Genomic DNA, 15,277 nt, shown 5'->3' on the forward strand with positions numbered 1-15,277 from the left:
ATTTCAGATCACTGTAACCTCTGCCTCCCAGGTTGAAGCAATTCTCATGCCTCAACCTCCCAAGTAGCTGGGATTACAGGTATGCACCATGATGCCTGGCTAATTTATTGTAGAAAGCTGTCTTTTCTGAACGAAGTTAAGTACTTTTTGGGCCTTACCTTCTTACCCAACATGAGGAAGTTGGCTGACTTTGGAGACTGAGAATGGACCAGTGGTCCACAGTCTGAATTAATAAAAAAGATATATTTGGGCCTGGAGTGGTGGCTCATGCCTGTAATCCCAGCACTTTGGGAGGCCGAGGCTGGTTGGTCACAAGGTCAAGAGATCAAGACCATCCTGGCCAACATGGTGAAGCCTCGTCTCTACTAAAAATACAAAAATTAGCTGGGAGTGGTGGCACACGCCTGTAGTCCCAGCTACTCAGGAGGCTGAGTCAGGAGAATTTCTTGAACCCAGGAGGTGGAGGTTGCAGTGAACCAAGATCTCACCACTGCACTCTAGCCTGGGCAACAGAACAAGACTCCATCTCAAAAAAGAAGATATATTTTCCAGCCCTGAGCTGTACTTTCAATGATTTTTAAATGATTAACCAACATGATATATTGGGAAGTTCACATAAGGATCTAATTTCAGGATTCTTTCAGAAAAGAAAATGAAAATCTGACAACTAGGACTCAAATCCCTGAATGGTGTCAATAGAATAGAGTTGATTTGCAGCCCCCCTGCCCTGGAGATCACAATAGCCCCCACCTGGCTGACTTTACTTGTTAAAATTGCCTGATTGACTTCCATGACACAAGAAACTGATGGCTAGGCTGGAAAGCATAGGGATCTCATGATGCTAAAATATCAAAGCCCTACCAGAGGAAAGAACCTGATCATGCTTAAGACATTCAATACCAGAGGTGGATCGAACTGAAATCAACTAAAGTGGCAACCCCAGGTTCGGATTAGCCTGAAGAGATTACCCCCAACCAAACCTAGCTTTCTCATAGAGGAAAGGAAATCATCTTGGGGCAGGACTTGGGGGTGGTGGTGGTAAATATTATTTATAAATACACATACACACATAAAAGTCTAAAACATGACAAAATATGTAAAAAAGGGGGGGAAATATGACCCGTAATCAAAATTTAAAAATACTCAACAAAAGCAGACTCACAGATCACCCTAGTGTTAGAATTAGTGGACAAAAATTTTCTAATAACTATTACAAATATGTTAAAGAATTTAGATAAAAAGATGAGTAAAACAAGTGAGGAGATAGAGAATCTCAGCCGAAATAAGAAAATGAGCTAAAAAATAACAATATCTCAAACGAGGTATTCACTGGATAAGTTTAATAACAAATCAATGTAGCAGAAAGAAGAATGAATGAACTGTAAGACAGGTAAAAAAAAAATTGTTCAAACTGAAGAGAGAATAAAATAATGAGGAAAACTAAAACAGGGAACAAAGACTCAGATACCTAAAAGCCAATATTAAACAACTGAGTTGTCTTTTAGTTTGTCTGATGCTGCTGTAACAGAGTATCCGTGACTGGTTAATTTACAAAGAATGAGATTTATTTCTTACATTTCTGGAGGCTGGGAAGTCCACGGTTGAAAGGTCTTCTTGCTGCATTATTTCATGACGGAAGGTGGAAGGGCAAGAGAGCAGGTGTGTGCGTGACAATGACACAGAGAGAGACAGGGGGCTAAAACTGATTTCCTAACAAACTAACTCTCACTATAATAAGCTCACTCCCATGATCATGAGATTAGTTCATTGACAAGGGCAGGGCCCTTGTGACCTAATCACCCCTTAAATACGCCACCTCTCCGGAGGTCGCAGTGAGCCAAGATTGTGCTGTTGCACTCCAGCCTGGGCAACAAGAGCAAAACTTTGTTTTTAAAAAAAAAAAAAAATACTCCATCTCTCAACGTTGCATTGGAGATTAAGTTTTCTTCTTTTCTTTCTTTATTTTTTTGAGACAGAATCTCATTCTGTCACCCAGGTTGGAGTGCAGTGGGACAATCTTGGCTCACTGCAACATCTGCCTCCTGGGTTCAAGTGATTCTCCTGCCTCAGCCTCCTGAGTAGCTGAGGCGTGTGTCGCCATACCCAGCTAATTTTTGCATTTTTAGTAGAGACGGGGTTTCACTATGTTGGCCAGATGGGTCTCAAACTCCTGACCTTGTGATCCGCCCACCTCAGCCTCCTAAAGTGCTGCGATTACAGGTATTAGCCACTGTGCCCAGCCAGGGATTAATTTTTCAACACATAAACTCTAAAGGACACATTCAAACCACAGATCTAGCATAGAGGTAATTAGAATCCTGGAACAGAGGAGAAACTGGGACAAAAGAAATATTTAAAGAGATAGTGGCCAAGAATTTCTTAAAATTGATGAAAGATATGAACCTATATTTCCAAGAATCACAGTGAACCCTGAGCTAGATTTTCATAAACGCTATACCTAGAGATATTTTAAAAGAAGCCAGAGTTGGGGAGAGGATCTACTATGCTTAGGAATAGAAAAATAAGCATTTGGTTAACTTCTTAGGAGAAAAAAATGGAAGTCAGAAAATAATGGAATGACATCTGGAAAGAAAAACGCTGTCAACCTAGAAATCTGTACCTTTAAATCACCCTTTAAAATGAAAGCTAAATAGAAACAGAAACAAAAAAATTCTCACTTGAAGACCTGCATTATGAATAACATTCGAGAAATTTTTTATGCAGGAATCTGTGAAGGGCATTGGAATGGGCAAAGATGTGAAAAAACTTAAAGTACTCTCTAGAAACTTTCTTTAGAAGTCTATTGATCATTAAAAGCAAATATAATGGCAAAATAAGCGATAATGAAAAAATACATGACAACATTTGCACAATGGTAGAAGGGTAATAAATAAAATTGTACTGTAGTAAGTTTCTTACAGTGTTTATGAAATGATAAAATAAGGAAAAGTTACACTAGGAACCCAGAACTGCAGCCCAGACAAGTGTAATGGCAAGTGTATGTAAAGGTACATAGGGTCTATCATAGAAACATTCTTACAGGTGATGAGATTTGAGTCTAGTTTTAAAACAGATGATGTATAAGTGTATCAGAACATTTTTGGTTATAGTAACAGAAAACCTAATTTAAACTGGCTTAAATGGTAAAGAACATTTATTGGCTTATGTAACAGAAAAACGCCCAAGGAACATGTCAGGCATGTTTTGATCAAGACAACAACCTTTTATTTCTCTTCTTTGCACAGCTCCGCTCTCCTCCGCAAGTCAGCTTCATCCTCAGGCTGACTTACCTCATGGAAGCAAAGTGTTCACAACAAGAAGTCTTCTCTCCAAAGGCCCCTTTCCAGTATCCAACACTTGCACTTCATTCTGATTGGGGCAATCTGGACCAATCTCTGAGGTTAGGGAATTCCTTCCTTCCTTCCTTCCTTCCTTCCTTCCTTCCTTCCTTCCTTCCTTCCTTCCTTCCTTCCTTCCTTCCTTCCTCCCTCCCTCCCTCCCTCCCTCCCTTCCTTCCCTTCTTCCCTCCCTCCCTCTCTTTCTCTCTCTTCTTTTTTTTTTTTTGAGATGGAGTCTCACTCTTGCCAGTCTCCAGGCTGGAATGCAGTGGATCTCGGCTCACCGCAACCTCCGCCTCCTGGGTTCAAGCAATTCTCCTGCCTCAGACACCCGAGTAGCTGGGACTACAGGTGCGCACCACCATGCCCAGCTAATTTTTGTATTTTTAGTAGAGACGGGTTTCATCATGTTGGCCAGGATGGTCTCCATCTCTTGACCTTGTGATTCGCCTGCCTTGGCCTCCCAAAGTGCTGGGATTACAAGCGTGAGCCACCGCACCCAACTCTTTCTTTCTTTTCTTTCTTTCTTTCTTTCTCTCTCTCTCTTTCTTTCTTTCTTTCTTTCTTTCTTTCTTTCTTTCTTTCTTTCTTTCTTTCTTTCTTTCTCTTTCTTTCTTTTTCTCTTTCTTTCTTCTTTCTTTCTCTTTCTTTCTTTTTCTTTCCTTACTTTCCTTCCTTCTTTCCCTCTTTCCTTCCTCCCTCCCTCCCTCCCTCCCTCCCTCCCTCCCTCCCTCCCTCCTTCCTTCCTTCCTTCCTTCCTTCCTTCCTTCCTTCCTTCCTTTCTTTTTTGAAACAGGGTCTCTCACTCTGTCATCCAGGCTACAATACAGTGATGCAATCACAGCTCACTGTAGCCTTGACCTTTCCGGCTCAAGTGATCCTCCCTCCTCAGCCTCCTAAGTAGGTGGGACTACAGGCACATGCCACCACGTCCAGCTAATTTTTAAATTTTTTGTAGAGATGGTCTCACTGTGTTTCCTAGGCTGGTCTTGAACTCCTGGGCTCAAGTGATTCTCCTGCCTTTGCCTCCCAAAGTGCCAGGGTTACAGGTATGAGACGCTGTGCCCAGCCAGGCTAGGGAATTTCCATGGGCTGCTTGGCTTAGACCTGAGTTACTACTTGTCTCTGAACCAATCACTGTGGCAAGAAGGACGAAATAGAATTTGTTATGGAGAATGCTTCTTTCTCATGCCTAATGTTGCCTCAATTAGTGTGACTCTAGCCTCTCTCTGGCTCTGGCAAGATGTATTAACCCATCTGATTGATAATTTTGTAAAAAATGAGAATACTCTACACAGTTCTGTTTTCTCTTTTGGAAAGGCAGAACTGCCATTCCATTGGGGAACTTTCCTCAGAGAAGAGGAGTTCTCTTCCGTTAAATCTATGTAGCAGGAGCTATCAAAGTCCATCATGGCCTGTGACTGGGTACCTAGGTCTGCGTGATTGGGAATTGAGTCCACTTGGTTAACAGATTTGAACCGTGTGCTCTAACTGGCCTCTATAGCAATCAAAGTCTGTTTGGGACCTTCATATTACTTTGCTTTATCTCTCAACTGATTGTTGTTAGAAAACAGACGACATTACTAGGGACCTAGGGACCTCTATGAAGTCTCCAAAATATATTGATGGACCTCAGACATTCAAAGCCTGTGCTTGGAGCTGGAGGCATAGTCCATACTTGATAGGGTTTGGATATTTGTTCTCTCCAAATCTCAGGTTGAAATGTGATCTCTAGTGTTGGGGGTGGAGTCTGGTGGGAGGTGTTTGGGTCATAGGGGTGGATCCCTCACAAATGGCTTGGTTCCTGCCCTGAGGTAATGAATGAGTTTTCACTCTATTAGTTCACATATGAGCCAATTGTTTAAGGAGACTGGTACCTCTTCCTCTCTCTCTTGTTCCCTTTCTGTGATACACCTGCTCTCTGTAAGCCTTCTGTCACGGGTAAAACTTCCTAAGGCCTCACCAGAAGCTGAGCAGCTGCTGGTGCCATCAGCCTGAAGAACCATGAGCCAAATATACCTCTTTTCTTTATCAACTACCCAATCTCAGGTATTCTTTTTCAGCAATGCAAAATTGACCTAAAACAACACTACTCAAAGCACTTGACTGCTACAAATTCCCTAGGCAGGCAGAAGTGGGTTCCCCAAAGAAAAATCTAGGTGTTGTCAGGATTAAGGAAGAGGCTGAATATAGGGTGAGAAGATACTGATACGGCTTGATTAATAATCTCTCTGTTTGCTTATGTCAGTTCATCAGGATTAATCAGGGTTCTCCAGAGAGACAGAACCAATTGGATGTATGGATGCAGAAATGTAGAGAAATAGAGATAGAGAGAGAGATTTGTTTATTATAAGGTATTAGCTCATACAATTATGGAGGCTCAGATGTCCAAATCCAGGAAAGCTGACCGTGTGGATCCTGAGGTCAAGGGCAGGAAAGAAAACCAACGTCCTGGTCCAAAGACAGGCAGAGACAGAGAGGATCCTTCCTTACTCAGCCTTTTATTCTATTCAGGCCTTCACCCAATTGGATGAGGCCCACCCACACTGGCAGAAGGTAATGGCTTTACTAACTCTACCAATTCAAATGTTAGTCACATCCAGAAACACCCTCACAGACACACCCAGAATCCAGTTTGACCAAATAACTGAGCACCCCATGACCCAGTCAAGTTGACACAAAAAATTTGCCTTCACAGTCAGGAAACATATTCACAGATTTAATGCTAAAAGATGCACTGGCAAATGCTAAAAACCCAACTGTTTACATGGTGTTACCTCCCCATGCTCAATTCCTGCCTCTCTTCCCCCTCCGGTGCTTCAACCTCATGCTGGCCTTCCTGCATTTAATGGAACTGGCCTCGCTTCTCTCTGTTCTGGGGCCTCTGTACATACTGGTCTAAATGCAAGAACGTATTCCTCTGCCCCCATTCACACCTACCTAACTCCTACTCATTCTTCAAACCTTGTTTTTAATGAATTTGCTGGGTGTGGTGGCACACACTTGGGGTGCCAGCTACTTGGGAATCTGAGGTGGGAGGACCTCTTGAACCCAGGGGGTTGAGGCTACAATGAGCTATCATCATGCCACTGCACTCCAGCCTGGGTGATGGTATGAGACCTTGTCTCTTAAAAAAGAATTAAAATCTTTTTTTTTAAAGTACTTTCTCAAGGAGACTCTGCCTTGTTAACCCAGTCTCTTTCCCCATGATGTCTTGCCAAACATCGTGTACTTCTGGGTGCAGCTGTGGAGGGACTTCAAACCACAGAAATTTGTTCTCTCATAGTTTTGGAGCTAGAAGTCAAGGTGTTAGCAGGGCCATGCTCTCTCCCAAGGCTCTAGGGGAGAATCATTCCTGAACTCTCCCTGCTTCTGGTGGTTGCCAGCAACTCTTGGCATTCCTTGGTACACCCTCATGCACTTTTCCTCGATAGCACTTTACTGAGTTTACAGTTATATGTTTATTTGACCAATGGATGAATCAATAATACCATCTTCATTTACTTTCGAAGTGACACATTATTTGAGGCATAGTTATTAGAAGTAGAACCGAAGCAGGGTTCAGCCGAAACATTTTCTCTGGGTATAATGACGTGAACAAAACAAATGAACAAACGAAAAAGCGTAGAGGCAAGCCTGGAAGTGGACTGTGGGAAGCTGGCTGGCCAGGTCTCCACGATGCTAGACTATCCCCAAAACGCTCCAGAGGCTCCCATCACTCAGAGGAAATGCTGATTTCCTTACAGAGGCTTCCAGTGCCCTGAACAATGTCCTCATCACCACCTGTACTGTTCTGATCTCACCTTGACCTTCCTTAGCACTTCCTCTGCTGTAGCTATCCTGGCCTCCCTGATGGTCTCGGACACTTCAGGTATGCTCCTGCCTCAAGGCTTTTCACTGGCTCCTTCCTCCGCCCTGAATGATAACTTCTCAGTGGGAGCATGCCCTGACCACCCTAGTTAAACTTGGAGCTCACTCCTCGATACTCCTTATCCCACTTCTCTGCATTGTTTTTCAGCCTACTTTCCACAAACATAGGGATTTTGGTCTGTTTTGTTTCTGCTGTATTCCTAGACCCTGAAACACAGCCTGGCACATGGTAGACCCTCAGTAAATATTTGCTGAATTAAAACAAACAGAACAAGTACCTATCCACAAAGACAAAGTAAGGCCAGGAATCAGGAGCCAAGTAATCAGTTTAAAATCAGGGAAATCCAGGTGTCAAGGTGAGAAAGGCAGAGGGCAGGGCCTGGCATGTTAGAAAGTGAAGTGTAAAGAGGCTGGGTGTGGTGGCTCATGCCTGTAATCCCAGCACTTCAGGGCTGAGGCGGCTGGATCACTTGAGGCCAGAAGTTCGTGACCAGCCTGGCCAACATGGTGAAACCCTGTATCTACTAAAAATACAAAAATCAGCTGGGCATGGTAGCACGAACCTGTAATCTCGGCTGCTCAGGAAGCTGAGGCAACAGAATTGTTTGAACTCAGGAGGCAGAGACTGCCATGAGCCAAGATCATTCCACTGTACTCCATCTAGCCTGGGCCACAGAGCGTGACTCCATCTCAAAAAAAAAAAAAAAAAAAAGGTGAAAGTGAAGTGTAAAGAGACAAGATCCAGCTGAGAATTAATCTAGAAAGCACTGCTCTTTGGAGTTCAGTTCTGAGAGCACACTGTTACCATGAACAGACTTCTCCGCTGCCACTCTGGATGAAAGGAGCCCTGCTCTAGCCAGACAGTGAATCACTAAGTCAAGAGGCAGAGAAACAAACCAAGCAGACATCGATACTGGAAAAGTTCTGTAGACATAAGTCTGGAAAGATGAATGAATAGAGTGAGTTAGAATGGAATGAGCAGAGACAGAGAGGTATACAAGGTAAGCCTGGGGACGGATAGGGTTGAATAACCCTAATAAGCACAGGATTCACCTAACCCTTAAATGATATTCCCCAGTCTTTCACCTCAAGCCCTCTACCTTTTCACTCCAATCTCCCCTGGGCCACGTCCTTTTGCAGGGTCCTAATGCCCACCTGCATATTGACGACTGGAATCTCAATGTCCAGTCCGAATACCATCTCTGCCAGCCTCAGACTCCAGCCTCTGACCTATAATGTCTCACATCACCTCAAATTCAGCATGACCCAAGCCAGTGTTCTTACCTGCTTTATCAAAATGATTTCTCTTCCAACCTCAGCTGATGACATTTCCATTCATTCCCCAAAGCCAGCAGGCCAGACATGAGGCGTTGCCAGAACTTAGCTCACCTGCCTACAAAGCAGGGATTGGGTGCTATGAAGAAGTGACCCCCTCAATGGGCCAGGCACTGTGTCATTCTCACAATTGACCTAATTTTGCCCTAACAGCATCTTTGCCAGCTGAGAATTATTATCCCCATCTTACATATGAGAAAAGTGGGGGTAGGGTAATTGACCTAGGTCATTTAGCTTCTAATTGGGGGAGACAGGTTGGGTGCTCTTTTTAGCCCAGTGTGCTCTTACAGCAATAAACCCCATGGCACCAGCATGAACACTCATTGTATTTTTTCTTTTTCAATAAATTATTGAGATAAAATTCAGATAACATAACTTAATACTCTAAAGTGAACAATTCCATAGTATTGAGTACATTTGCAATGTTGTACAATCAATCACCTCTATCAAGTTCCAGAACATCTTTATCTCACCAAAGTGAAATCCCTTACCCATTAAGCAGTTTCTCCCATTCCACCTTCTCCCAGCCCCTGTCAGGACTCACAGCTTTGAAGCCAGATTTTTTTCCTACTAGATACCCTATGTACTCTCCTGCTAGATCTAAAGCACAGATTCTTGTCATCACAGCACCTTTGGAAGCCGAGGCAGGAAGATCACTTGAGCTCACTTGAGCTCAGGAGTTCAAGGCCAGCCGGGGCAACACAGTGAGATTCTGTCTCTACATACAAAATTAGCTGAGTGTGGTGGCACATACCTACAGTCCCAGCTACTCGGGAGGCTGAGGCAGAAGGCTGCTTGAGCCTAGGATGTCAAGCCTGCAGTGAGCCATGATTGTGCCACTGTACTCCAGCCTGGGTGACAAAGAGAGAACCTATCTCAAACAAACAAACAGACAAAAAACCCCACAGATTCTGACAAAAAAAAAAAAAAAAACACAATGCAAAATAATACTGATGTGAGGGGCAATTACGGGAGATGCTCATTTATGTTTTGTCTTCTCTGTTTAGGAGGCATGATGTAAGGAGTGACATTTCTGTCCCCTGATACCTGTGAGGTAGACCAGATTTCCTGTTCTGCTCTGGGTTACTTTAGTGAATATGGGGAACTAGGATGGGGAGATTTGTGCTAACAGCTATTGTTGCCAAGCCTGAGAAAACAGGGCCCACACTGTTCATTCTTTTGCAGGTGGGTGAGATGAAAGTCTATAAAGAGGAGGCTGGGCATGGTGGCTCACAACTGGAATCCCAGCACTTTGGGAGGCTGAGGTAGGTGGAACACAGGTCAGGAGTTCAAGACCCAGCCTGGCCAACATAGTGAAACCTTGTCTCTACTAAAAATATAAAAATTAGCCAGGCATGATGGTGTGTGCCTGTAGTCCCACCTTCTCAGGAGGCTGAGGCAGAAGAATCGCTTGAACCTGGGAGGCAGAGGTTACAGTGAGCCCAGAGGGCACCACTGCACTCCAGCCTGGGCAACACTGCAAGACTCTGTCTCAACAACAACAACAAAAGTCTATAAAAGGGAAAGAGAAGAAGCTGAAGTGGAAACTTAAGAAAAGAGTACTTCTCCAAGACTGGGAAAGAGAAAAGTTGTGAAGGAGCCTCTGAGAGTGACAGAGGCCCAGGGTTTGCATGAATGGAGCACCAATGAGAGATGGCTGCAGGAAGCCAGTGAGGCAGGCCGAGGACACAGACGCCTTGGGAACCACAGGGAGGGTGTCCGTGGGCTGAGGCAGTGGTCAGTGGAGACACCCATGGGAACGATGTTCCTAAGCCTGCCCAAAGAATCCCTGTCCAACAGACAGGAAAGGACGGTCTGGGTAGCAAAGTCCTATAACAGAACAGGCTGAAACAGTGAAACTCAATGCTTCCAGCTGAAGACTAAGCCCTGCCCCGCTGGCTGACAGGACAATGACCCTTCCCAATTTGGATTTTGTTTTCTATTTTTATTTATTTATTTCGAACAGAAACCACTCAGACTGTGTTTTCTCCCTCTTACTCTCCCCAAGGAAGAGAAGAATAATTATCAATTAAGAAAATGACAGGTTGGGAACAGTGGTTCATGTCTGTAATTCCAGCACTTTGGGAGACTCAGGCAGGCGGATCACTTGAGGTCAGAAGTTTGAGACCACCCTGGACAACAGAGCTTAACCTTTTTAAAAAAAAAAAATGAAAGCAAGTTTATTAAGAAAGTAAATAAATAAAACGATGGCTACTCAATAGGCAGAGGAGCCAAAACCCCGTCTCTACTAAAATACAAAAATTAGCTAAGCATGGTGGCGCATGCCTGTAGTCCCAGCTACTCAGGGGACTAAGGCAGGAGAATCATGGGAACCCAGGAGGCAGAGGATGCAGTGAGCCAAGGCCGTGACACTGCACTCCATCATGGGCGACAGAGAAAGACTCCATCTCAAAATAATAATAATAATAAATAAATAATAAATAAAATTTAAAAATAGCAAATGACAGTTGCAGCCAAGTAATTCCAAAAGCCATCTTCCCTCAGGAGAGAGCTCTGTGCCTCCTCTTATTTCCAGTGAACTACATGTTTAGAGAAATTTTCCCAGTAATAAACCATAGAAATTATCCTCAAAAGTACGGTCTTCAACCTGGATTTTTAGAGGGGGAAATTTTCCAAAACAAATCTGAAATGGACTTTCTCACTGCTTTGGCTAGTAGAGGATAAGAATCAGAGCTTAAAAGTGGATGTCATTAAGATAGGAAATACATGTGTCATTAGCAGAGACCAGGAAGCGTGAGGGGAACAAAGAAAGGTGGGTTAATGGATACAAATATAGAGTCTGACAGAATAAATAGGGCCTAGTGTTTGCTAGATCAGTACAGTGACTATATCTGTAAACTAGAGCTTACAATAGTTTATTGTATATTTCAAAATAGCTAGAAGAAAATAATGCGTTTCTAGCATAAATAAAATACAAATATTTAAGGTAATGGATATCTCGATTACACTGATTTGATCTTTACAAATAATATAAATGTATTAAACTATCGCATATGCCCCAAATGTACATTTTTAAAAATTAAAAATTAAGAGAAAAGTTTAATTTCTAAAACAAAAATATTACTGACACATGTATGTTGAAGAATGTATACGAATATATCAATGAGCAGTTCCAGAACATGGAAATAGAAATGGCCAATAAACATATGCAAAACACAGCCTCATTAAAAATGGCAAAATGCAAATGTTTATGAAAATGAAGTAACCATTTTTAGATATACTGGTAAAAAAAAAAAAAAAAAGTTTGGGCCAGATGCGGTGGCTTATGCCTGTAATCCCAATACTTTAGGAGGCTGAGGTGGACAGATCGCTTGAGCTAAGGAGCTCCACACCAGCCTGGGCAACACGGCAAACTCCCCTCTCTACAAAAACATAAAAAAATTAGCTGGACGTAGTGGGATCTATAGTCCCAGCTTCTTGGAAAGCTGAGGTGGGAGGATCACTTGTACCTGGAAAACGAGGCTGCAGTGAGCCGTGATCACACCACTGCACTTCAGCTTGGGTAACAGAGCAAGACCCTGTGTCAAATATATAAATAAATAATCAAGTTTGATATTATCAAATATTGGCAAGACCATGGATAAAATAGGTATTTCATGCTCTGCTGGTGGGAGTATATATAGGTGCAGTAACCTGTAAGGGGAATTTGACAGACTCTACTGAAACTTTTAAAATACACACTCAATGACTCTGCATTTTAACCTCCATGCACACAAGGAAAAATGTATAAGTATATTCATTGCACCATTGCTTAAAACAGGGAGATATGTTAAGCTTAAAATGTCCATCAATAAATGAACACCTAAATAAACCATGTCCATCTGTGAAAAACTAGGCAACTATTAATAAGGATGAGATGGAGCCATATATTCTAACCTGGGAAGATCTCCAAATTCCATTGACAGGTGTAAAAAGCAAGTTGCAGAATGATTCGTCAGGCATACTATTTTCTTAAAAGCATATTCTCTACTATATATCTTTAATATGCACATATTTATCCATTTAAGTACATTAGAAATGGCCTGGAAGAATACATGCTAAGCAATAATTACCACTAGAGAAGGCAGGAAGGGTAGCAACAAGCTGTGAGCATTTCTTACATTTTACAAATCTGAAAAGCCAGTTAGTAGAGTTTGGATAAGTTTCTGTTTGCATAGCCTATGCCAGAGGTTGGTTGGTTTTCTTCCTTCCTTCCTTCCTTCCTTCCTTCCTTCCTTCCTTCCTTCCTTCCTTCCTTCCTTCCTTCCTTCCTCTTTCTTTCTTTCTTTCTTTCTTTCTTTCTTTCTTTCTTTCTTTCTTTCTTTCTTTCTTTCTTTCTTTCTTTTCTCTCTTTCTTTCTCTTTTTTGAGACAGAGTCTCACTCTGTCACCTAGGCTGGACTACAGTGGCTCAATCTCAGCTCACTGCAACCTCCATCTCCTAGATCCCAGTTCAAGCAATTCTTCTGCCTCATCCTTCCAAGTAGCTAGGATTACAAGCACACGCCACCACACCCAGCTAATTTTTGAATTTTTAGTAGAGACGAGGTTTCACCATGTTGGCCAGGCTGGTCTTGAACTCCTGACCTCGTGATCCACCTGCCTCTGCCTCCCAAAGTGCTAGGATTACAGGCATGAGCCACTGCTCCTGGCCAGTCTATGCCAGAGGTTTTCAAATGCTAAATATGGTCCTAAAATTATTCAGGAAGATAAAGATATAGATTTTAGACTACCGCCTCCAGGAATTTTGACTTATATACATATAAAGTGGATCCCAAGAATAAATGTTTAAAAAGCTTCCCTGGTAAGCATAAAGTGATTGGAGCAACGCTGAAGGTCACTATTCCCAGCCCAGCTAAAATTAATTCAAAACACAGAAGAGCAGAGAAGCAAGGGAAAGGCATTGGCTATATGTGGGTGCCTTCTACTAGGGTAGAAATATCCAGTGCTATTGCTAGAAAGCACAGACTTGACTTGCCAATTACAATAAAGCCATTCTCACAGGGTTAATAAGAATTTTGGGCAGAAATATAGTTATAATTAGGTACTAATCAGGCTAGACTTTGACCCACTTCCTTGTAATGAAGAGTCACATAACACTAAATACTGACCATTTACCAGTCCCGTTTTTCCTATAGATAGGATTTCTGACATTGGATTCATAAGACTTGTTTAAGAATTGTTTAAGCAGACTGAATTCCAGTGGAATGGCCGATGCCAACCAGTTTGAAGACCCCCACAGCAGAACGGAATCAGCATGAGAACAGATGTTTTCATCTCCCTGGCCCATGACTTCACCCTGCACTCTTCGACCAATCAATGTCTCCACACTTCAGCTCATTCCAAAACCCTTAACAACCCTAGCCCCAAATCCACAGGGAGATGGATTTTAGATTACCTCCCATTTCCTCATTTAGCAGCCTTTCGATTAAACCTCTTTCTCTGCTGCAACCCCGTGTTTCAGCATATTGACTTGCTGTGCACATTGGATAAGGGACATATTGCAGTTACTCACACTAATTGGTGCCTGAGAAATTAACTGGGAATGGGGTAGAGCAAGATGGCTGATAGAAGCTTACACTGTTCATCCCCCACATAGGAACACTCAATTTTAACAACTAACTACACACAAAAAGCACCATCATCAGAACCAAAACTCAGGTGAGCAATCACAGTACCTGATTTTCACTTTGTATCACTGAAAGAGACATTGAAGAGGGCAGGAAAGCCAGTGTTGAAGCACTGATGCCAGCCCACCTTCATCCCCCCACAGTGGCTGCATGTTAAGAGAGGGAGAGTGCAGTGATTGTGAGGCTTTGCATTAAACCCAGTGCTCCCCTGTTACAGTGGAAAGCAGAACCAGGCTCTACTCAGCTGAGGTCCACCCACAGAAGGAACATTTGGCCTGCCTCTAGCCAGAGAGGAATGGTTGATCCCTGTGGTGGGAGCTTGAGTTCCAGCAAGCCTCACTACCATGGGCTAGAGTGCTCTGGGGCACTAAGTGAACTTCAGAGTCAGTCCAGGTCCCAAGGAATGCAATTCCTAGGCAAGTTCTAGTGCTGAGCAGCTGGTGAACTGGGTGGGCATGTGACCTACTGAGACACCAGCTAGGGTGGCTTGGTAGGGGTGCTTTTGCCACCCCTCCCTCAACTCTGAGCAGGGGCCATGTGGTACAGAGAAATCTTGGTGCTTGGGAGAGGGAGAGCACAGCATCTGGGGCCTTTATATTGAACTTAGTGCTCCCCTCTCATAGTGGAGACCTGGCAGGATTCATCCCCTCCTGACAAAAGAACCCCGGGCCCTGAGCCACCAGCAATTCCCAGGTTAATACATTATGGGCCTTGGGATCTGAGAAATGCTGGCTTCAAGTGTGACCCAGCATGTTCCCAGCTGTGGTAGCTACAGTGAAAGACTCTTTCTGTTTGAGAAAAATGGGGGCAGGGGGTGGGTGGGGAAGTAAAGAGGACTCTGTCTTGCACTTTAGGTACCAGCTCAGTCAAGTGTGATGGAGCAATAAGCAGGCTCTTCAGGTCCCTGAGTCCAAGCCTGGGATCTCGGTCAGCATTTCTGGACCTGCCATGGACCAGAAGGGAGCCCACTACTCTGAAGAGTGAGTCCCAGGTCTGGCAGCATTCATCAGAAGCTGACAAAAGGGCTTTAAGTGAACATCGGCAATAGTCTGGCAGAACCCCTCACGGGCTGCTGGTGGCAGTGGCCACAGGGAGGAAAAAGTGG

This window comes from Callithrix jacchus, chromosome 3, assembly GCF_049354715.1.
Source record: "Callithrix jacchus isolate 240 chromosome 3, calJac240_pri, whole genome shotgun sequence".
NCBI classification, from domain to species: Eukaryota; Metazoa; Chordata; class Mammalia; order Primates; family Cebidae; genus Callithrix; species Callithrix jacchus.